At 46.4% G+C, this 23,451-nt stretch overlaps 1 protein-coding gene across 5 annotated transcripts in view; it reads left to right on the forward strand.

The window, feature by feature from the left end:
• Positions 1-23,451, forward strand: part of Tiam2 (TIAM Rac1 associated GEF 2) — a 234,998-nt gene that overhangs the window by 32,495 nt on the left and 179,052 nt on the right. For 4 of the 5 annotated variants that reach the window (XM_050135807.1, XM_050135806.1, XM_050135810.1 and 1 more), the window contains one exon: positions 1,660-1,770. The gene's annotated coding sequence lies outside the window, so the exon portion shown is untranslated. Of the gene's footprint in view, positions 1-1,659; positions 1,771-18,408; positions 18,589-23,451 lie in introns of all 5 variants that reach the window. The other variant, XM_050135809.1, reaches the window with a different exon arrangement.

Consider the following 23,451-nt stretch of genomic DNA (forward strand, 5'->3'; position numbering starts at 1 on the left):
CTGAATAAAGTGAAGCAGGGCTTTGCGGCTGGGGTTGCGGGGAGAAACCTGGTAGACACAGTTCTCCTTCAGCATCAAACAGGGATTGAGTGTACTGCCGATCTCGTCACACTGTTCGGTCCCAAACATGAGCTGCCTAAGAGAACTTCAGGTGCTCAGCAATGAGCCACACTAAGCAATGCCTGAAGCCAGTGCTTAAACTTAGGCGGAGGAGAGAGAGGCCAGATTTGTACACCAGCAAATCCCTCTGGGGATGGTCTGGAGTGTGTTTGGAGAGGCAAGGCTGATGGAAAGGTCCCTTCTAGCACTGTGATCCAAGGAGGTAACAAGAGGATCTGAGGACAGACGAGGAGGAAGTGGCCAGAACTGTAGAGGGGAAATGGGCTTCATGAGTGAGAGAGGCCAGGGAGGATGAAATCCTGCAGAAAAATGACACCCCCCGGACTGTTCATCCACGTCAGCTGGGGACCTGGGGATTGACACCTGGGTCCACACCGGTCTGCAATTGCCTAGCGAGTGTGCCCATTCTAAGTGAGTCAGGGATCATGATGAAAGCCGCCTAACCTTTGAAAGTTGGATTTTGTAGTATGACAGAATGTTGATTATAAATTGCCCAGTCACAGATGGTTGAGGCAAATAGCAGCAGACCCTTCCTGTTTTGAGCCCTGTGGGCTGGGGCCCTGGCCAGCACACTCCCTTCCCCCTCCCTGTCTTGTTGGGGACTGGCCCCCTTGGTTTCCATTTATGAGGTTTGTAGATGAGGTGACAGAATCTGAGCTGCAGTGTTAATCGGATTTCCTGATTTCCTGGTGTCGGGTTATCAGGTTTCTTTTCAGTCAGGGCTTGGCTTTCCAAATGTGTCATCTGTACATGGTACCTTCAAGTGTTACTATTACTTACCATGTGGAAGGAGACTGCTTCATGAAGGTTCTTTGTAAGCGGTTTGTGAACCAGCTAACGGATTCACTCCTCGCTCCTTCCAGTGGCAAGAGCTCAGGATTCTAGTGGCCGTAAAGCAGAATGATGAGGTTTGGGCGCATTATTTAATGTCACTTTAAAAATTCAGAGTTTCACTCTTGTTCAGCATTGTGCACTGTGGGATCTCCTCAAGGTGAAGGAAGACGGCCGTAGCTTCCTCACAGACTCGCTGACACTGGGTGCTGCAGAGACTTGGGCCTGCGGAGATAGAGGTCAGGGACCCAGAGGCTGTGACTCAGTTTGCAGAGCGCCTGCCTCACCTGCACAAAGCAAGCCCTGGGTTTTACCACATAAACTAGGTGTGGTGGTGCACACCTGTAGGCTCAGAAGTCAGGAGGTGGAGGCCACAGGATAAGGAGGCGAAGGTCATCCTGTGTTGCAGAAAAACAAAACAAAAACAATTGCTAGCAAACGTGCAAGAACAAGGCCCAACCAGCCCCTTTCTTCTTGTCTTTTCTTCGCTGTCATCCTGCTTCTTTCCTGGGTTTGTTGTCTTTCTTGCCCTTTGTGGTCCTCCCTAGGGGACTGTCAAGCCCAAGCAGGGCTCTCCCTATGACCGTCTTGGGCTCTTTGCCTTTGTGTGGTTTGTGTCCATTGCTCTAGCACCCTGTGCTGTTTCATTGCGGGTAACTTCCCATCACACAGGGACCATTATTTATTTTACCGGTGTGTTCTTTCCAGGTGGAGCCCCAGGCTTTGAAAATGCTGATAAAACGTTGGCGTCGCTTTGTGTGACGGGCTGGTTGAAATTCTTATTGAAGATATTCCGACAGGATTCTGTCTCGACAAAAGGTGAGCGAGCCTTTGTCAAATCTAAACATTTTGTGTGTGTGCATGTATGTGTTTGTTTACTTGTGTGGTAGAGAACACATATGTACACATGCATGTGGAAGACAGGTTGATGCTGAATGTCTTCTTTCAAGGTCTCTCACTGAACCTGGAGCTTGCCAATTCAACTAGACTGGCTGGTCACTAGGCTCCTAGGCCCCCCCCCCCCCTTGCCAACACTGCATTGAGATTATAGGCTCACCTGGGTGTGTGGCTATGCAGAACCCCTTCTTTTTTCTTTAACGTGGGTCCAGAAGATTGAACTCACATCTTCATGGTTTATCCACTGAGCCCTGAGTTTTTGAGTCTCTAAATGGGTCTTAGCAGTAATAGAGCGTTGTCATTAAAATGCAGAATTCCCAATGTTTCCAAGCTTGGAGCAGTAGCAGTGTCCTTATCCTGGGCATCTGTAGGTCTAGATTCTAGTCTAGAATTGGCAAGTCATCTTAACCTTTAAAGTCCATTTCTTCCAGAGGGCGCGTGAAACAGCTCTTGAGAGATTCCCACTGTTTTCTGTCCTGGGGCACCAGGTTTTTCTCATTAATTTTCTCTTTCAGCTTTGTGCCCAATCAGTTGGCTGATTGGCAGAGTAATAGCCACACTTGTGCTCACATTCTGGGCAACTGAGACTTATTAAAATCATGGGCTTTGAAAAGAGTGTGTGCAAGCTGGGCATGGTAGTGCATGCCTTTCCAGCACTTGGGAGGCAGAGACAGGTAGGTCTCTGAATTTGAGGCCAGGTTGGTCTACAGAGTCAATTCCAAGACAGCCAGGGCTACACAGAGAATACTGTTCAGCCAAACCAACCAAAGCAAAGAAGGGTGTGGAGTCTGTATAGACGGCTTCTCAGTTAGCAGCCCAACACTTGTGGCTCTTGCAGAGGAGCTCAGTTTGGTTCCCAGCATCCATGCTCTGTGGCTCACAACTCCCTGCCACTGTAGCCCCAGGGGTTTAGACTCCTTTTCCTGGACTCCAAGGGCACTGCATTCGTGTGCACAAACCCACCCACACACACAGAATTCAAAATGAAAATATTTTCGAAGGAAAAGAGGGTGTTTGTGGATGCAAATTGAAATGGAGGAAGAACGCGTGTAGGTTGAGGGGTCACATGATGATGGGGATTGCACTGGATTGGGAGGTTGCTTTTGGTTGGGTGGTCACTTCCATAATATCAACCCTAAGCCTCTCCCCGAGAAGCTATGGGCAATTGATAGTGTCTAGCAGAGAGAGACACTTAAGAGAGTGGCCCCTGGTAGGCCTAGCCCACTTGCTGTGGATGGCCACACACCCAAGACTGTTTGGGGGACACAGATTGGACTTGATGCTGGTTTTAAAGGGCACAGAACCAGGTGGGCAGGAAAGCAGGGTCAGATCTCGGAGGAATCGGGGAAGGGAGGGTGAATACAGTAAAAATGGGTCATGTGAGACCTTCAAAGAACTGCTAAAAAGTTCTAAAAAGAAATGAAGATGTCAACACGAATAAGGGTGGCGTTGAGCCTTCTGGAATGGGTACCACTCTGTGAGTTCATTCCCTGATGAATGTTGCTGAGTCAGAAACCAAGATATTTTCCTTCAACTTGCCCATTCTCTGTTTCCGCTCTGGAAAATCTTGGTGGTTTCGCAAAGCTGTATTTATGCACTGACTTTCCCGTGGCAGATGCCCTAGTTTGCGTCTCCGCTGCTGGGATCTAACACCTCGGCCACAGCCTCCTTCAGGAGGAAGCAGTGTTTATTTGGCTTGTGTTTCCCTGTCCCATTATATCACTCAGGGAGGTCAGGACAGGTGCCCAAGCAGAGGCCATGGAGGAGTGCTGTGTACTGGCTTGCTCCCTGTGGTTTGTTCAGCCTGTTTTTCCTATACAACCCGGGACCACCTGTGCAGCAGTGGAACCGCTCACAGTGGGTGGGGCTTTCTCCTTGCGTCCAGGGTAATCTGATGGAGCCATCCTCTCAGCTGAGTTCCCCACCTTCTTGGGTGACTCTAACTTGTGTCAAGTTAACAGAAAGCTGGCCAGCATGCATATGTCTGTGTGCATGCTTGTGTGTATGTGTTTGGCCATGCTGTCTGTACAGAGTTTAAAAATGTTTTGGGACATGTGATTTTTATCGGGGCATATACTATTATCCACTCTGATGGAAAGCAAAGGATGACCTGAACTATTCGAAAGCCCCCCACTCTGTGTATATGTGTGTGTGTGTGTGTGTGTGTGTGTGTGTGTGTGTGTGTGTGTTTGAACTGTTCTTGTCCTTTGTCGTCAGAAGTAATAAGGTGGGGTAGCCCACCAAGGACAAGACTGGATCTCTAGTTTCTGGGGAACTTTGGAAAGAGTAGCTGTGCAGTCGTGAACCAAACTTTATATTCTCTCTGGTTTCCATTTCTGAGTGTCTGCACATGTGTGATCATGCATGCACGCATATATGTTTGTGTGCACGCTTGTGTGTGTATGTTTGGTGACAGGAGCTCCAACTCAGATCTCTTCCTCAGTCATGCTCCGCCTTGCTTCTTGGAAACATATTTTTATTGCCTTACTTACTGATGTTTTTTCTAGGCTGGATGGCTAGGATGTACCACACCTGGATTTTTATTATTTATTTTTTAATGCTGGTTCCAGGTGTGGAACTCAGGTCCTCATGGTGTGTAGCAGACGCTTTACTGAAAGAGCCATCTGTCTAGCCTTTGGCTTTTATTCCTTAATTTGTGACTTTGGTGTGCAGGAAGTCACAGTGAGCTAAGCGATCTTTAGGGAGGGTTTAAACTGTGAAAATCAATGTTTTTGTGCATCTGTGGAGTGTCAGAAAGTGAACGGGAATCATCTCTATATAGGGGAGAGGGGTGATTCTGCAGCCTGCTATTCTGTCCACTGCTGTTGGAACGGGTCTACATGGCAGACAGCCACCACTCAGCCTGAGTAAGGGAGTGTGTGTGTGTGTGTGTGTGTGTGTGTGTGTGTGTGTGATAAACCAATGATGAGTAATTAGATGGAAAGATTAGGTTATTTTCTGTGATCTTAGGACTGTGGATACTGTACATTTTAAGTTCTCAGGGCTAAAGACATTGAAACATCCAGGAAGGAATTGAAGCAGGATGGAATTGAAGCAGGATGTAAGGAAGGCAGGATGTAAAATGAGGATAGGAATAGTTTACTACTCTACCTAAGACTGGCCATCACATCATCCCAGCAATAGGCTGTGTAGGCAAGGATCAGCAGAGAGTGCTGGTGCGGATGGTTGATTTGTAGTTTAACAGAAACTTTTTTCAAACTTTTTAATGAGATACATCTGGTCCCTACAGGAGAGAGTCTGTGTGTTAATATAATATATTGATAGTGAGAGACATTTAGAAACAGTGTTGGCCTCTTAGGAACATGTGCTTTGTAGTAACAAGCCTTCTTACCTCTTCAGTGATGATCCATTTTGTAAAGGACATGGGCATGAGAGAGTTTGCCTGCTTCAACTTCAGCAGCCTATGCACTTGGAGTTCTAAGATTATCTTAAAATGTTTTTTAGGGATGCCATTCTGTCTGGCTGTTGTAAGTCTAGTAAGTGTACAGAGACGTTTGGTTTGGAAACATTTTATGTTCTGGAGTCTTGATGTGTGTGGAGGAGAGATGTCATTGTGTTGTGGTATGTTTTGAAAAGCTGCCTGAATTATGGTGGCCTGATAAATCCGATTAGTTAGAGAATTCACAAAAGCTTGGATCGTACTGAGTCGACAACTAACACCAGATATTTTCAGTGAGTCAATCAGTGGGTGGGTGCACACATTTGCTACCGTCAGCATTAAATAACACCTTGTGAAATTTCCCATCGTCTAAAGGAAGCCCTTTGCACACTCATGGAGTGCATGGAACAGTTTTGAATAATTTCACATTGTAACTGATAGACTGTGGCTACCTGTGTACGGCCTATGCCACTACAGATATTGTAGCTGTAAGCAGCTATATTAAGAGAGAATGTGTCTTGTTCACGGATACATATAGAAGAGGCTTTGGGCCCAAGGCATGACGATCCTGTATAGTTTTCGAATGAATCCCGTGTGTTAGCATGCGGTCTGGAGCAGCAGATACTTTAGAAGTCATCTAATTGAAACCATTTCTCAGAAGGAAAACTTGCTGTTTCTTCTTAGTTGAATGACAAGACGGCTCAGTCAGTAAAGTATTTGCCGTGCAAGCAAGAGGACCCGGCACCTGTGTGAAAACTGAGCATGGTGGCCTGTGTTTCTAATCCTAGGGCTGGGGTGGGTGGAGACTTGGGAGGGGTGTCTGTCTGTCCCTGGGGCTCACTGTCCAGCCAGGTTTGCCAAATTAGAGAGCTTTAGGTTTGGTATGAGACCCTGTCTCAAAAACTAAGGCGAAGAACAATTAAGGAAGACATTGAACATTAACCTCTGGCCTCCGTGTGCATGTAAATACATATGAACATTGCACATATATACTGCACATGCACACACACATATGCACACACATGATTACATGTACACTATACACACAACCTCCTTTAGCTGTCTCCTCACTAGAGTCTGATTAAAGACTAGACATTGCAATTCTTCAGATTTTTTTCCATGCTTAAGAATGAGAAGATCTTGTTATGAGATTTATATAAAAATGCTGGGAAATATTTCAGCATCTTTCAATGGAGAATTTCTGCTGCTCTGTTTTCCTGAGACGGGTTTTCACTGTGCTTCCCAGGCTGGCCTGGAGCTTGCTATATACCTCAGGCTGGCTTTGAACTCAGGTTCATACTGTGTTAGCCTCCCTATGTGAGGATTGGATTGTAGGTGGACACCACCACCCCTGCCTTTACTAGTGAATCCTGGGAGTTAGTAAAGGTAATAAGAGCTTTTCTAGCTTGTTCCTTGTTTGACCTTTAGACAGTGTTATCTAGAGGGACGGACAAGCTGTGAAGCATGTCTGTTCATGAAAGGAGACTACTGTGCGCTAAGATGGACAGGCCTCTGCCCAGCCCACTGTGCTTAGGGAATGGGAGGATTCCATGAAAATTATTTGAGCTGAAATGCTTCCTAGAAGCAATGTAGTTCATCTTTTCATATAAGAATACAATTTATACTATTTATTTTAGTATGAATCACTGTGATATTTTAACTGTTTCAAAAAAAACAAGTGTTACCTTCAAAGCCCATCAGGTTATATTATTATTTTTTTCAATCTGGTGAATTTTGCATGGAGTGTCTGAAGAAAAATTTCCCAAGCTTATTTAAAAAATGTTTTCATTAGCATATATTAATTATACACCATGAATTTAATTATGACATTTGAACGCATAATAATGCACTTTGATCATGTTCACGCCCCATTGCCCTCTCCTGTGCTCCTCCCACTGATTTTCCTTCCCCCAACTACCTCCCCTTCTGCTTTTGTCTTTTTTGTTTTTAATGACCCAGTGTGTTTCACTAGGGTTGCATAGAGGGAACATCGGTGAGGATAGGCACCACACAGTGGCTACATCACTGAAGAAAATGTCTCTCCCGCCCCATCAACCATCATTTGCCTGTAAATCCCCAGGAAGGAAAGAGCCTGTTCTCCCATGACAAAATGTTGATGGGCCTAACCTTGTCCAGGTCTTTTGCAAGTAACCACAGCCTGTCAGAGTTTAACAGTGTGTCTACTCTGTCTCTTCCACTGGCTTTCCAATTCTTTCTGTCCCCACCTCTGTGCGATTAGAGGAGGTTTTATATGCATGCATGCAAGTACACACACATATGCATGGGCACATGTGCCTGCACGCACACACACTCACATCCCATTTGTATATGAGCAGTCAGCAGTCATGCATTCTCATCTTTTTGACCAGTTCTGTAGTCACTGCAGGGAAAGTCCACAGGAGGAGAAGGACATCAGGATGTCATTGTACCTGGAGCTAGGCCAGTGGCCAGCAAATTCTGTATCCCAGCCCCACAGCACTGGACTTATAGGCACATGGGCAGACATAATGGGGGTCTGGGATCTGAACTGTGGTTCTTGTGCAGTCAGCATTCTTATCCATGGAGCCATCTCTCAGTCCCTTATTTATTTTGTTATTGTGTTCTCATTCTCTCTCTCTGTCTCTGTCTCTCTCTGTCTCTCTCTCTCTGTCTCTCTCTGTCTCTCTCTCTGATATTATGGGTGGTACATGCCATGGGATATCTTTTCACAAGTTTTCTCTCTCTCTGTTTTGGATTTTCGAGACAGGGTTTCGCAGTAGTTTTAAAGCCTGTCCTGGAACCAGCTCTTGTAGACCAGGCTGGCCTCGAAGTCAGAAATCCACCTGCCTCTGCCTCTGCCTCTGCCTCCCGAGTGCTGGGATTAAAGGCATGCTCCACTACCACCCAGTCAAGTTTTCTCTTTTACACTGTGAGTTTGGGGGATTGAATTCAGGTTGTCAGGTTTGCACTGAGCCATCTCTCTGGATCTGTGCTGTCATTTTAAATAATAAAATGATTACATGTGTTTTGGTTGCGTGTATGTAAATGTGCCACCTGTGTGCCTGGTTTCTGCAGAGGTCAGAAGAGAGCACCAGATTTCCTGGAACTGGAGTTGCAGATGCTTGCAAGCTTTCATGTATGTGTGGAGAACTGAACCTGGGTCTTCTGCAAGCGCAGCAAATGTTCCTCACTGCCGAGCTCTCTTTCCAGTGCCTTAAAGCTGTGTTTTGTAAAGTGTGAGCCATTGGTGGCAAATTAGTTAAGAGGTCATAAATTGTGTGTGTGTGTGTGTGTGTGTGTGTGAGAGAGAGAGAGAGAGAGAGAGAGAGAGAGAGAGAGAGAGAGAGAATACTTATTGATTTTTCTTGAGACAGAGTCCTACTATGTAGCCCAGGCTAGCTTTAAACAAAAACAAAACAAAACAAAAAAACAGAAGAACCATTCCAATGACTTTCTTTTTTAGAAACACCCACATTAGGAAAATGTACAATATGGAATAACAAAATAATATGGAATGCCAGCATCTGCATGTGTATTAAGGTTTTCCAGAGAAGCAGAACCAATAGCGTGTGTATCCATGTTTATGTGTGAGGAATGTCCCCCATCCCATAGAGCTGAAAACTGAGGTCATGTGGGAAAGCCTGGACCACTGCACCCCAGCCCCTGTGTAGTTGTGCTGTAAGGACCTGACTGACAGTTGTGGGTCTGAGAAGTCCAGCATCTGTAGGGTCGGCAGCATGTGGAGCCCAGGAAGCTGCTGGTGCGGGCAAAGCCCAAGGATATCTATGATGTTAGACCCTCATGCCCAGGGAGGCTGTCTTTCTGTTCTGTTCAGTTAAGTCATGATTCTGTGGATATGTATAAAATCGCCTTTACAGAATTAACCCGGTGGGTCACCGATGGCTCACTGTGGGGGATGATTTGCCTTGGCCAAAGATTGTCAACTGGAATGCTACATCTCAACAAAAGCCTCCAAGTTGACACATGATATGTGGGTGTCAAAGTTACATAGTTGGTCAGGTGTTGCCCACCAAAGTTAGAGTTGAAAGGTCTGTGTAGACTTCTCCCTACCACATCTCTGGAAGCTGTGTAGGGCTGACCAGAGCTTATCCACAGCAGAAATTCCCAGGCTAGGAAGAGCCTGTCTTGCTCTCCTTGGGGACTCTTCCAAAACATGGATGTTTATGCTTTAGCAAACCTCTCCCAGGTGTCTGTCTCTCTGTCTCTCTCTGTGATGGTTTCCTTTATTCTTCTCTCTTTTTTTTAAAATTTATTTTCATTTTCTGAATGTAGTTTTTCACCTGCATGTATGTTTGTGGGAGGATGTCAGGACCCATGGAACCGGAGTTGCAGACAGTTGTGAGCTGCCATGTGGGGTGCTTAGAATTGAACCCCGGTCCATTTGGAAGAACAGTCAGTGCTCTTAACCTCGGAGCCATCTCTTCAGCCCCCCACCTTTTATTCTTCTCTTAAGACAGAGTCCTACTATGAGCCCAGGCTGGCATAAAAAAATTCTTTATTCCTTTATATTTGACTTTTTTTTTTTTTTACAAGGGCACTGAGTATTGAACCCAAGTCCTTGGCTTGCACAACAGAACACTTTACCCACTGAGCCATCACCCCACCCCTCCTCCTCAGGTACCTTACATAATGACGGGAAGGGCTGAAGGTCTGCCACTGTGCTGATGGGGGCATGAGGTCTTGAGGGCAGAGGCCTTGTATGAGGTCACCCCACATAGTGGCAGACCCTCCCGGAAGTTTGTCTGCCACACTCTGCACCCTTCTCTGTTGTGTTCATACACAGTGACTGCAGGGGCATCTACGGGAAGAATGTGTGGTTGGTAGGAATCTGAGCCACAGCCTCAGAGATCTCCATGACAACGTTAACATTTTTATAGTGTGTTGGGACAGCAAACCCACGAAAATAGTACAGCTGCCCTGTGACTCACAGGTGACCAGCTCTGTGCTGGGTGACGTTTCCCTTGAGATGGTGAGCTGAGGATCTGAGATGCGTGTCCGTGTGTATAAATCGGCAGTTGGTTTCTTCTTTTTCTTTTCCTTTTTTCCCTCCCTGCTCCTAAAAGTTCCCACCTCTGCCTCCTCCTCCTCCTCCTCCTCCTCCTCCTCCTCCTCCTCCTCCTCCTCCTCCTCCTCCTCCTCCTCCTCCTCCTCCTCCTCCTCCCCGATTCATTCCTTTCTGCTCCTGCCGTGTTGTCCAGGCTTGCTCTGATCTCACGGTCCTCCTGAGTGCTCCCATTGCAATCACGTACCCAACAGGTTTGTTTTCTTAAACTTCGGGAAGAGGTACAAAAACAGATTAAATTTAGGAGCTGACTCTTCAGGCCTTGTAGTCGTGGGTGAGCCCTCTGACACATCAAATGATTCCTATTTTTAAGGTGAGCCTGTCATTAAGAGGTCCGTGGGAATTCTAGAACTTGCACTGGTTGGGAAACCTTTAGAACGGGGCATCATCTAGTGTGTGAATTAGTTTTCTTCCTTAGGCCCAAGCTGTAGAGCTACTGTGATCCTGGAGTGTTTCAGCTTTTACAAACACACTGGTTTGCGATCATTTTGGGTTCTCAGCCTGGTCTCCCATTATAGTCAATGAGTAACCTGGACCGTTGCTTTAGCCCAGTCCCGTTCTGCATCGAGAATCCTCTTGTCCCAGTGAACACCACAGGGAGTTACGCTGACCTACTTTTTCTCCTGAGAGGTGAGTCTGACAGCCATTTGCCCTGGGCAGGGTATGCAGCTTGAACATGTGGTAAGCATGATTTGAGTTCCATGGGGATAACCCTCTTTTTTTTTTTTTAACCCTCTGTTTTAATACCTCATCTGACCCTCACAATTCCATTTAATTGCAGCTATTTTGATATTGGGCCAAGTCACTAAAAACTGGTCAACCATCCATGGGGAGACAGTAAACTTTTGATGACCATCCCAGCCAAAGTGGAATTCTTCTGCAAAGAACTGCTTTTTCAAGAATTCTCCTTGTAAATGCACAGGGAAATTGGCAGTCGTTGGGTGCTTTGGGAGGGACTGTGGTGGGTGCCAAATGGCGCATAGCTACTGTATGCTTGGAAAATGTTAACGAGAAGCTGGGCTTCTCTGTGTGTGTGTCTTGGCCTTTGGAGATAGCTGTCATGTAGGAAGAACCATCTTTTAAAACCAAATGTAGACCTTGGGCATCCTCCAAGGGGAGTGTTGTAAATATATCTAGGCTGATACTCATGGGTTTTCTTTGTAGAAAGAAAAGAGGGGTGTTTAATAAGAGCTGTAAAGTCTTTGAGCAGAGCTCATGATTTCAAAGAGGTGCTCTTTCCTTGAGGCCAGGTTCTTGTAAACATTGTATTTTTGGTGGCATTTCTCTCTGCACTTCCCCCATGGTTTGCAACCCCTCCCTTTAGGGCCCCTTTTGGGAAGGGGTGGTACCAGGAGTAGAAACTGCTGTATTGCACATGCTAGGCAAAGACTATCCCGCTGAGCCACATCATTGTCCCCGTCACCGCTTTTTATTTCAAAGGAGGACGCATTAATAGTACAAGCTGCCCTTGAACTCCCTCTGGAGCCCAGGCTGGCCTTGAACTGGTAATCTTTTTGCCTTAGCCTGCCAAGTAGTTAAAAATATAATTCTGTGCTGCTCAGCCTAGCTGGTATTGATTATCTTTTCATTTCTTTGGAGCGACAGGGTCTCATTCACTGGGCACATGGACCTACCTCATCCATAGCCCAGAGTGTCACTGACCTTGTGATCTTCCTTCCTCAGCCTCTTGCATGCTGGGAGGACAGGTGTGTCCCTGACACCTGGCTCAACAACTGCATTTTTTCAGCCTGTCTTTAGTGTGAGAGTGTTTACAGCCAAGGGGTGTTTACAGAGCAGGAAGGGAAGAAGGTCCTTATCACATTTTGATCCTCCCCCTCTCCTCTATTGAGCTTCTAGTCGAAAGCAAGCAGTCTTAGGGAAAATAGTCTATGTTTGGACCAGGTGGGGGGAGATTACCATAAACCACTGGCCAGACCCAGCTAATTCATGATTCTGTTATATGTATAAAATTAACATTACAGAATAAGCCGTAGGACAGTTTCTCTGGCACAGCTGTACGTTCTCCTCACATACATACTTCCCCTCCCATCTTTAAAGTCTTCCATTGTGAAGCTTGGCTGCTGTGATGTGTGGGAATCACAAAATACAGAAGGGATGGCATGAGCTTGGATTCACTCTGAAGGGTGGAAATGACAGGACCAGTTCTCTCACCTGGTGGGGCTTGGCCTTCTGGGGCTTCTCTTCCAGCTTCTCATACATCTACCTGGCGTGGATGACAGACCCCTGAGCCCGAAGTACTTGCCGGTGCTCCTGTGTGACAGCGGGATTTGGGGTCTGCAGTCATCCGAGGTCACGCGTGCTCTTGAAAACGCCTTAGGTCATCAGAAGCCCTTTGAGAGCCTTGTAGGTGCTTAGGAAGTTTCACTTTTCGAAGAGAGCATTTGGAGCTTGAGGATTTGTGATGCTTTGCCCATGTGTGTCAGGTGCGTCACGAGGCACGCTCATGCGACTTTTCAGATGAGCGGCCCCCTAGCCTGCGAAGTGTGGACGTCGTATGTGAGCATATTGCAGCCCAGATCTGGGCCTGAGTCCCAGTGTGTCTGACTTAACGTCTTTCCTCCCAGCTTGTTCTTTGGAGGGGGAAGGGCTCGGAGCACATGTGCATCTTACACAGGCCATATGGAATCTGAAGAGCTGTGCAGCCCTGACAGCTGTTTAAATTATCGGCGACACCGCATCCTACCATTAGTCAAGATGATGGATGGTTGACAGTTTCCGTCAGAAGAGGCCCTGCTCTGGGTGCTGGAGGAGGCCTCACAGGCTTCCCTCCATGTTTGGTCAGTGCAATTGGAACCGGGTGTGCTGGGCTAGAAAGCACCGACAGCTCAGCCAGAGAGTCACACAAACGTTCACGTTTGTCACCTGGCCATCCTGAAGTGTGACACGTCACTGTTGTAGACTTTGCCAGCAAGAAAACTAGGCAAAAACTAAGAAATGCCATTTTCCATGAGCTAATGCCCACAAAATCTATTTTTACCAGACTCTTGCTAATTAGATTCATATCTCGTTTTGTTAAATCTTTGCCTTTCAAAAATATTTTTCATCCCTTCTTTTCTGCATACCGATTGCTGAGCCAGCGTTGTCTTCTCCGAGGTGTGCTGACCTGGCCCTTTATCTCATGTCTTCCTTCAGTTGGGCAGGTTAGAGTTTCAAAGCCACTGCGTGCTAAGTCATCATTTTCATTGTTCCTTTTTTAAATTACCAAAGAGGACACCTTCTAGTTCCTGTGTCATCTCACCTGCTCTGCCCCCGTGGTCTTACACATGCTAGAAGAGTCCTCTGTCATTGGTCCCAGCCCTGCCCTCAGCCCCTGCAAGTCTTATTTAGTTTACGCTGTGATTTATTTCTCATTATCATGTATAGTATACAATGATGAAAAAAACCCATTACATATTGCTCTGCTGGGTTTTGATGCCAGCTGTTTACATCTGATCACGAAACTCATCATGAGACAGATAATGGATGCAAAATGATTCTGCGCAGTTGGCATGGTCTGGGATGCTCTTCATTGTGGCGGGCCCGTTTCCTAATCTTTTGTTTTTGGTCATTTCCTGAATGTGTACCAACAGACCCTATGGCAGGTTTTTGCTCTTCTATACGATGGTCTCTTCTGTAAATGCTTTCTGCTTTTATAACTGAAAGAAAGACATTTCCTTAGCCGGGTAGGCCCAGAGTAGCAGAGGTGATTCCCGTAAAGCATCTGTTTGCCTGTGTGTTCCGTGTTCTCTGGGAATCCTCCTAAAAACTCATGCATACCAAACAGGTGTGTTCCTATTGCCTTTGGAGTACAAAGGGGTTCGGCGTCAAGAAACTGGAGGTATAGATCAGAGCAGAGCTTAGAAGTGTGGGTTAGGGGACCTGGGAAGATGGCTGCCATGCAAGCATGAGCAGCTGAGTTGGCTCCCCAGTGCGCAAATAAGTCAGGCACCTGTGTGTGTCTGTAACCCCAGCTCTGTGGAGGCAGAGACAGACAGATTCCTGGAGCGCAGTAACCAGCCAGCCTGGCTGAATTGATGAGCTTCTCCATCAAGTCTGATGACCCACGTGGTGGAGTGGAAGGACCAATACCCATAACTTGTGCTCTAACTAACACATATGCATCTTGGCACATACATGACCCTCTGCTCCAATGGAAACACAAGAGTAGGGCGAGGAAGAAAGGGGTGGAGAGTGCTAGAGGAAGACAGATGTCTGAGGTTGAACTCTGACCTTCAGATGAACATGCATACCCTTGTGCATGCATTGGCATGCACACATGTACACATGCACACATGCACACATGTACACACAATACGAACACCCAGAGAAGTGTGATTCTGATATCTGGGTATAGCTTTCCTTGCCAGGGTGGGGCCCTGGGGTTGTGCTACAGAGCTAACTGTATCCTGGGGTTTGAGGGATGAGCTGGACTGTTACTCCGGCCCAGTTACCTGTGAGGGGAGTCTGCACCAATTGGATAGAGGCGAGTAAGAAGCGTTTGGATTGGCAGTGGAAGTAAATAGTGACACAGGAGATGCAAACTGGGATATCTTTGGTAATGTTGCTGCTTTTGTGATTGAAGAATTGGAAGAAGGTGCTGTGAAGATGGTTCTGTGGTTAAGAGTACATATTCTTGCCGAGGAGAAGAACTAAGTCCCCAGTACCTATTTTAGATGGCTCACAACCACCTGTAGCTCCAGGTCTATGGGATCCAATGCCCCCTCCTGGAGTCAACAGATACGTGCACTCATGTATGTACATAGCTACACACACACACACACACACACACACACACACACACACACACACACCGAATATGAGAGGCGAGCAATGCAGGAATAGACCCTATTGATGCTCAACTTGGATAGTTGAAAGGGTGGGAAACAGAAGACGTAGCTCAGAAAGATCTGTGAGAGAATGGCTTCCCCAGACCATGGAGCAGGTTGAGAGAGGGCGGGAAGAGTTTGCAGATTTCATGTGCATCAGACCATCAAGACTGACACCGTGTTTAAACTTTGTTAATGTCACTCCCAGCGAGAAGTCTTCCAGCACTGCTTCCAGCCATTTGAGAAAGATGTCTAGCTGAGTCTACTTAAAATTTCAAATGTCCATGGCTTTTGACTTGGTGATTTCCTTCCCTGATGCCCTAGCCTGTCAATATCAAAGCAGCTGTATGTGATTCTACTGTGGAAGGATGTTCGCTGGAGTGTCAATTGTAGTAAGAAAGAATTGGAAACTTGAAGTATTGTTTAATGCTTTAACGGTGAGGGGGGCATAGGATACAATGTGGCATGTCTATATCTTGGGCTTGGTACCACCTGAACTGGAAGGGTTCTGTGGGGGAAGAATGCAGAGTCGCGTAAAGAAGCATTTCATTTTTGTACCTAGAAAAGGATAAACATATGCTCGTGTCTGTTCTGATTGGGAAGAGGGAGTTTGGAAGGATGGGAGTCCTGGACAAATGGCAGGTGAAAGGTCATTTCTGAGCTGTTGTTGGGTCTAAAACCTTGGGAAGTCTGTGCGTGTGAATGGGTGTGCACAGATAGAGTCAAGGACATGCACCAAGTTCCATGAGGGCGCCTTGGCGTGAGGAGATGCCCCTGACTTTATTTTCAATTATTGGTCATCAAGGTCTGAAGTGAGGCTCTTGGTGTTAGGGTTTAGGAATCGTTGAGAAGCTATCAAAGAGCAGTTGAGGATGGGAACCCTCAACTCAGTCGTGAGTGGTGGTGAAGAAAATATGGTAAGGTTACACGTTTGCTGTTGTGAGCAGGGTGGCTGTGAGCATGAGTGTGCAAATATCTCACCAAGAGCCAAATTTTAATTCATGTTTACTAAGAAGTACAACTGCTGGGTCTTGGCAATTTCATTTTAGATTATTTTGGGAGAATTGCTATAATTGTTTTTTCTTACTACATTATTTACATTCCTCTGGAGAGTACATATGGGCTATACCCTTTTTCTTGTGTATTATAGATTAGTCTTTTTTTCCAAATTTATTTTAGGGTAGAATTAAAAAAATATTGCCTGCATGTTGGTGTAGTATAAATACATGTATGTTTACAACTGGAGCCAATATTCTTTATTAACATGTGGCTGAGTGCACACACTATTCCAACCCTGCTAAGTCCCTTGTTGAGGCCCTTTAAAAATACCCATAATACCTCACTAAATTGATTTTACAACCCACTAATTGGTTACAGATTACCATGTGCAATGTTCTAGAATAATCTCCAAGACACTCGGTCAAAGTTCAGCCATTGCTTGTTGACGGACACACCTCCCTCTTCCGTTTACTGTGGTGACTGATGGCCGAGGTGCCCTTCCTGAGGATCACTCTTGGCCATTCACATGATGCACCCCCATTTTAAATGCAAGCACCTACCTTCCTTCAGACCCAGCAGCTATCCCTTCCGAATTGCATGAGATCCACAAGCTAAAATCTTCACAGAGTTACAAGATTTACACAGTTTTCTGAGCCTGGATCTCTTCCGTTTTGAGGGCTCTAATTCCTTTCTAATGAAAAGCTACAAGAGCTTGGCACTCATCCACTTTACAGCCTCACTTAAGTCATAGATAAGGATACTAATTGGCTTGACCTCTTATCTGGTCATACAGCTTGTGATGTCAAGGACAGGGCTCAAGTTCAAGTTGTCTTGCTTTCACTGTGGTTTGCACAGTGCGCACTGGCCTTGTATCTGTTCTGAGTCAGTGTGCACCCGCCGCTCCTGTTCTGGGTGGGCTGCAGGAGCTGGCAAGATGGCTCGGCTCAAGACCAGTGCTTGACCTGATTGTCGCTGTCGCCTCCTCCAGCTGCTGCTCTGTTGTCACCTGTGAGTTTAATCACCCCCTACGAGAGCGGCAGCATCCCAAGCAGTGACTCTGGGTTTTCTCTCTCTTTTCTATCACGTTACCACTTCAAATAGGCTTGCAAACATGAACTCACATGTCATCACAGAGCGCTTAACATCTGATAATTTTCCAAAAAATGATTTGAGGAGAAAACGGAGATGCAGGAGAAAAGATGAAAGGCACCATTATGCTGAGTGCTCACCAGCTGCTGTAAAAGGGTCTTCCTTTTCTGGGGTGTTTACCCAGGGTTAGGTGTGTGTACCATGTGTCCAGGCACCTGCTCGGCTTGTGTATTGGGTACAAGGTCTTGCTATATAGCTCTGGCTGACCTTGAACTGGGGAGCTGACCTCTGCCTCTGCCTCCCCAATGCTGACATTGTAGAAATACCATGTGTGATTATTTGTCTGTTTCTGGAAGAGCTTGTTTTCACTTTCTCACATATTTAATGCCAAGGTGAGATTAATACACAGGATACGTGTGTGTGTGTGTGTGTGTGTGTGTGTGTGTGTGTGTGTGTATGTACATGTGTGCATGCACAAGCGTGCATGCACATAGCTTTGATTGTGGGGTATCCACCCATGGCTGCTTGCAGACACCTACAGTGTTTATTGAGAAAGCCCCTGAGTTAATGAGAAGTTGGGGCTTTTTGAAGAGAGTGGCTGGTTGCTGCTTCAGCAGGGGCTCTGGTTACCGGATATGACGGACGACTGGGGGATGTTTTGTGACAGAGCATGAGAAGGCCTTCCTTGGGTCCTGCTTGAGGGTCTGTCATGGTGAATTCCTTCTCACAGTAGCCATCTTGGATTTGCTTTTCTTTGACTTTTGTTTTTGAAGAAGTGTTCCATTGTGGTGGTGTGTTGTTTCCAAATGAGAACATTGGATAATGAGGAAGAACTCAGCTTTTGTTCATTATATTATTATTATTATTATTATTGCCAATTCTGAAATCTGTCACCATTGTGTTTTTTGAAGTTGTCTGTCTGTGATTGGCTTTACTTCCAGCCACTTTGAGCAACAGGCTTTGGAGGAGACTGTGGGGCTGGTGAAGATGGCAGCCTAGGAAGCACTCAGCATCCTTTAAGCCAAGCTGTGACTTGAAGTTAAATCTGGAGGGCGAAGCCCTGTCTCTGCACACTGTGCACAGACGGGATGGCCTGTGATCTGACCAGAAGGGCTTCTTAGTAAACGTTACACTTCATTGACAGAGCTTGTCTTTCCACGTTCATCTCTGCCCTTCCGTTTCAGCTTGCACGCTTCCTGAGCTGGATCTGGTGTGGGCTGTGGAGAGTCTGGTGTCTGTGGGCATCACTCCGGGCTTCTACAGCCCTGAGCTGTTGGTGGATGGTGCCTTGGCCTGGAACCAGCTGTAAGTGAATGATTTTAAGCGGCAAGCAAAGACAGAGGCTTATTTGAGGCAGAATAAAGGTAGGTCCCATCCATCATCCTTAGGGGGCCTTCTGAGGAGTCTTACATCTGTACTCAGTTAGCAGTGGTGACATTAGCCACCCTCCTCCTTCGTGTGAAGCCCTTTGTAGACTTAAGCATCACTGTGTTTTGTTCTGCATGCTTGGACGTCTTTGTGGAGCCTTCTTTCTGTAATCTACTCGTTGAGCTGCAGATTGTCTGCAGATTGTTGCCTTATATACCATATAAACTCTGTGGTCCTCTTCTGTAATGGAGGGATTGGAGAAAATATTTCCCAAATCCCATTCCATCATGGGCAGCAGCATCTTTTAGCCTTTGTTTAAAGCCTGAGGACGGCAGGGACTGTTACCAGGCATGGTATCAGGATCACATTCGGTATCCTGACGTGCATCCCAGGCACCAGAACAAACAACCAAGTATGTGTCATGTGCACAGTTCTTGAAGGATCATTTCCTCCCACACTGCAGAGTGGATTGAGGGAGAGGCACCCCACAGTAGGACAGAGTTTTTATCTGGTCTGCACCCAGAGAATTGGTCCTTTGTGTCTTGCTGCTCTCTACAGATTGATGATTCTAGAAAAAAGCATTTTCTCCTATTGAACTGAAGAGCAGTTGAGTTGTATGTCTTCTGTGTGAAGCTAGAGTGAGTAAAGACTGACTCCCTTTCTCCCCAGGAGCTGTAATTGCTCACACCGGAATCAGTGTAAGGGCCAACTAGAAGAGATATCATGGTCCGAATTTAAAATCTTTCTGCAGTTCTTGATGGGCATGGTGGCACGCCTTTAATCACAGCACTTGGGAGGCAGAGGCAGATGAATCTCTGTGAAAACGCCAGCCTGGTCTATATAGTTCCAGGCCAGCCTGGGCTATGTAGAGAAACTCTGTCTCTCTGTCTCTGTCTTTCTGTCTCTGTCTCTGTATCTCTGTCTCTGTCTCTCGCTGTCTCTATCTCTCTGTCTCTCTGTCTCTCTCTCTCACACACACATACACACACATATATGTACACACCACACAATCCTACAATTCTTGGGTAACAAGTTTTGTGGGAGAAATGGGGTATTTTCTTTGCTCCTAGAGGGTCATAGCTGTGTCTAAGGATTGTATTTGGGTAGTAGATAGATCAGCTATCTTTACTTCATAGGAAAAGAAAAATCCTATTCCTCAATTGCAGTTATATTTAGGTTTTCAGTGGTGGGCACTGGTGAAGTGGATATTATTATAGGCTGAAATCTATATATAGGGACATTCAAATTAAATGTGGTATAAATCCATGTCTTTAAAAAAGAAAGCAATTACTATGTTGGAAAGCCAAGCTATAAAAAGCAAATGAGATCATAGGAGAGGGAAGTCAGGATTTTCTTGCACTGAGCAATGCGCCTAAGCTTATTTCCCCTTTGTGACCTGTAGTGGCCGAGTGGGGGATGCATACGTCTCTTAGTTGGATTATATAGATATTTGCAGAGGGCCGAATGTCTGACATTGTCCCTAAGACTGTGCGTGCTGTACATTAAATCTAGGAAAGAGACACTCTCAGCCAACTGGCTTGGACTTTGTCATATGCCATTTGGTTCTGGGGTATTCCATGAAACCTAGCTTAGTTTTGGAGATGGGTGATTTTTTTTTCTTTTTAGAGAGGGGGTTTGGGGAGAAAATGAGAGCGAGCTGCTAAGTGGTCCAAGCTGGCCACCCCAAGCCTCCTGAGTACTAGGATTATAGGTATAAGTCATCATGCAAGTGGAAATTATTTTCATGTAAGGTGTGCTCATAAACACAATATTTTCTTTTTTTCCTCTCTTCATGCATTCTCTCTCTCTCTCTCTCTCTCTCTCTCTCTCTCTCTCTCTCTCCACACACACACACACACACACACACACACACACACACACACACATACACACTGACATACATACTCGAGCATCGTTCCTCTAACAAACCCTATTCCTAACAGCACCAAAGGACAGAAAGGAAAACCATTGGAACCTCCTGGAAAGCACTAACCCTTTCCCCATTGAGTGATGGTGGATGCTAGTCTCCCTGACAGTCCTGTGATGTGGGATGGGGACCCGCAGTGGCTGGCCTTCTCTGTCCTCTGGCATCCAGCTCAGAGGACCAATCAGCTTTATGTAGGTAGCATGCTCTCCCTCAGGAGTACCCTGCAGCTCCTCCAGAGCTCCAAGAGTGACAACCTGGGCTTCTGCCCAGAAACCTAGAGCAGTCTATCTATTGCCAGGCATTTACTTTGCTTAAATGCATCTCGGCCTTGGCTAGTTACTGGATAAGGGGACCCAAAATTATTTTATTTATTAGTGTGTGTGTTTATGTATGGAAGTGGGCATGCACATGCCAGTATGATGTGCGTATGGAGGTCGGGGACATCTCTCGGTTGGTTTTCTTCTGCTTTGCTGCTGTAGACTCTTGTTCCTGCCACACTGAGTACCCTAGCCGAGTTTCTGGGAGACTGTCTTGTCTTTGCTTTCCATCCCCCCTAGAAGTGGTGGGTTTGCAGGTGTGCACAGTGTCTCTGGCTTTATGACTTTTGCATGGACTCTTGAGATTAAGCTCAGGTTGTCAGGCTTACAAAACAAATCCTTGACTTGCTGCACTGTGTGTGGCCCCTGCTCTTTTGAGACAGGGCCTTACTCTGCAGTCCGGGCCTGGGACTGCTGTGTACTCTAGACCCCAAGCTGTCTGACCCCAATCTCTCAGTTTCTCAAGTGCTGGGATTTTGGTCCTGAGCCCACACCTGGCTTCCAGAGCTTCTGCTGAGTGGAGGCAGGTGTTTAGGACATGGGTAGGTTCTTTCACCATAAGTCTCCTTAGGGACATAGAGAATTTCAACTTTGGAAAGTTGTAGGTGATCCCCTAGCAAGCAGATTCTGTTGATAACATTTCTGGTTGTGTCTTCCAGTTCCCCCAATTAGGAATCTCCCTGGGGGCGGCAGGGGTGGAGGTGTGTCTTCCCTTCTGGTATCTTTTTTGTTTCTTTTTTTCCAGTGTCTTAAATTTTTCATTGTTCAAGTCTGTCACTTCCTTGGTTAGGTTTACACACACACACACACACACACACACACACACACACCACGCACGCACACATGCACGCACGTACACACACACACACGCATTTGAGGGAATCGTGAATGGCACTGTTTCCTTGATTTCTTTCTTGGGATGTTTGTAATTTATATATATGAAGTTAGTTTTGTACCCTACTACATTACTCAACGTGTTTATCAGCTGAAGTTTGCTAGTGGAGTCTGTAGGGCCTAGTGAATAAGAGATTGCAGACCACTCGGCCCTAAAGGGGACATATATACTGTATTGCCTCCCCCGGGCTCAGGAACCACTAAAGAGGAAGGGAAGGAGGTGTGGAAGAGACAGGTGTCTACAAAGCTACATCTGCTGGCTACGTCAGGGCAGCTGCACTAAGACTATAGACTATGCTGTTGTGGCAGCGTGTAGAAATCCTGTGTATGCCCAGCATGGAGAGTGGAGCTGGCCCACGCAATCCTACCCCTAGTGGGGGGCCGTCATGAGTTGTTAGCTGCTGGGAAGCGAAGGGACAGTATTGTCTATGGGAGTAGGTCCTGGTAAGTCAGTCACACTCCAGTGGAAGACCATGCACCTAGGAATATTGGCATCAACACAAATTGGCCTGGAAGGATGCAAAGAAACGAAAAGGAAGGGAGTGTGTGGATTGGTGAAAGGGTATGTGGGTATGGGGGAATGAATATGATCGAAACACATTGTGTGCCATTCCCAAAGAACTAATAAAAAAATCAAAATTAAAACCAATGTTTTAGGGGCTGCAAGTGCTGCTCAATAGTAGAGCCTTTGCCTAGCCGTTTAGGGGTCTGTGTCCAATTCTTAACACTGGGAGCAAAAATCAGCCTTCCCATTGAAAATTGAGTTTCTTGCTTTCTCCTTTCCTTTCTGTGAGGCACAGTCTGTCTTAATGCTAAGCAGTTACTGTTCTCAGCAAAATGCTCTGTGGTTGATCATCACATTTTGAAGGGAACTGACAACTGTCCAACACAGGGCTGGAAATATTTCTGTAATGAAGGGGCTGCATGCTAGTGGGGATGCTTTCAAGCAGGGGCTGGCAGGCATGGAAGGACTGAGTTACCGTGAATAACTCCAGCAGCCCCTGTCTGTGGCCCATGGGCCTGCTAGCAGCACTAACAGAGTAGAAGTGGATCCTTGCCTGTCCCATGGGAACAGGAAAGGTGGAACACTCGAAGGTGCAAGTCTGACCTGCCTGTGTGAGTGTGGATTCGGTCTTGCTCAGGGTTTTGCAAGAAGCCATTATGGCCCTCTTGTCTCCAGCCTTGCATGTGGCGGCTACGGGGCTTGCTCCTTGGGGAGATACAGTAGAACTCTGGGATGGGAAGAGGAGAACACACCTCTTCTTTTGTGCCATGCCCATCATTGCCAGCTTGAAATGCCCTCTGTCTCATGCTCCCAGTTCCCATGTCCATGGGATCTGGTGTGCCTGTTGTAATTAGAACGGCAGGGCTGTGTTCCTAGCACCCCGGCCGCCTGGCTAGCTTATGCCCAAAATAATAACACACAATCTGTATTCATTTAAACACTGCTTGGCCCATTTCTATCTAGCCTCTTCTAGGCTAATTCTCACATATTAATTTAGCCCATTTCTAATCATGTGTGTAAGCACCCCAAGGTGTGTTTACCGGGAAGATTCTAGCCTACGTCCATCCTGGGTCGGAGCTTCATCGCGTGTCTGCCCGGGAGAGAGGAGCTGGTGTCTCTGCTCCAGAGCAGAGCTGTCGAGTCTGAGTTCACTTCCTCTTCCTCCCAGCATCCTGTTCTGTTTACTCCTCCCACCTATGTTTTAACCTATCAGGGC

Source organism: Alexandromys fortis, unplaced genomic scaffold (genome assembly GCF_014885135.2).
Source record: "Alexandromys fortis isolate MF-2015 unplaced genomic scaffold, M_Fortis_MF-2015_v1.1 scaffold_23, whole genome shotgun sequence".
In the NCBI taxonomy this organism is placed as follows: Eukaryota; Metazoa; Chordata; class Mammalia; order Rodentia; family Cricetidae; genus Alexandromys; species Alexandromys fortis.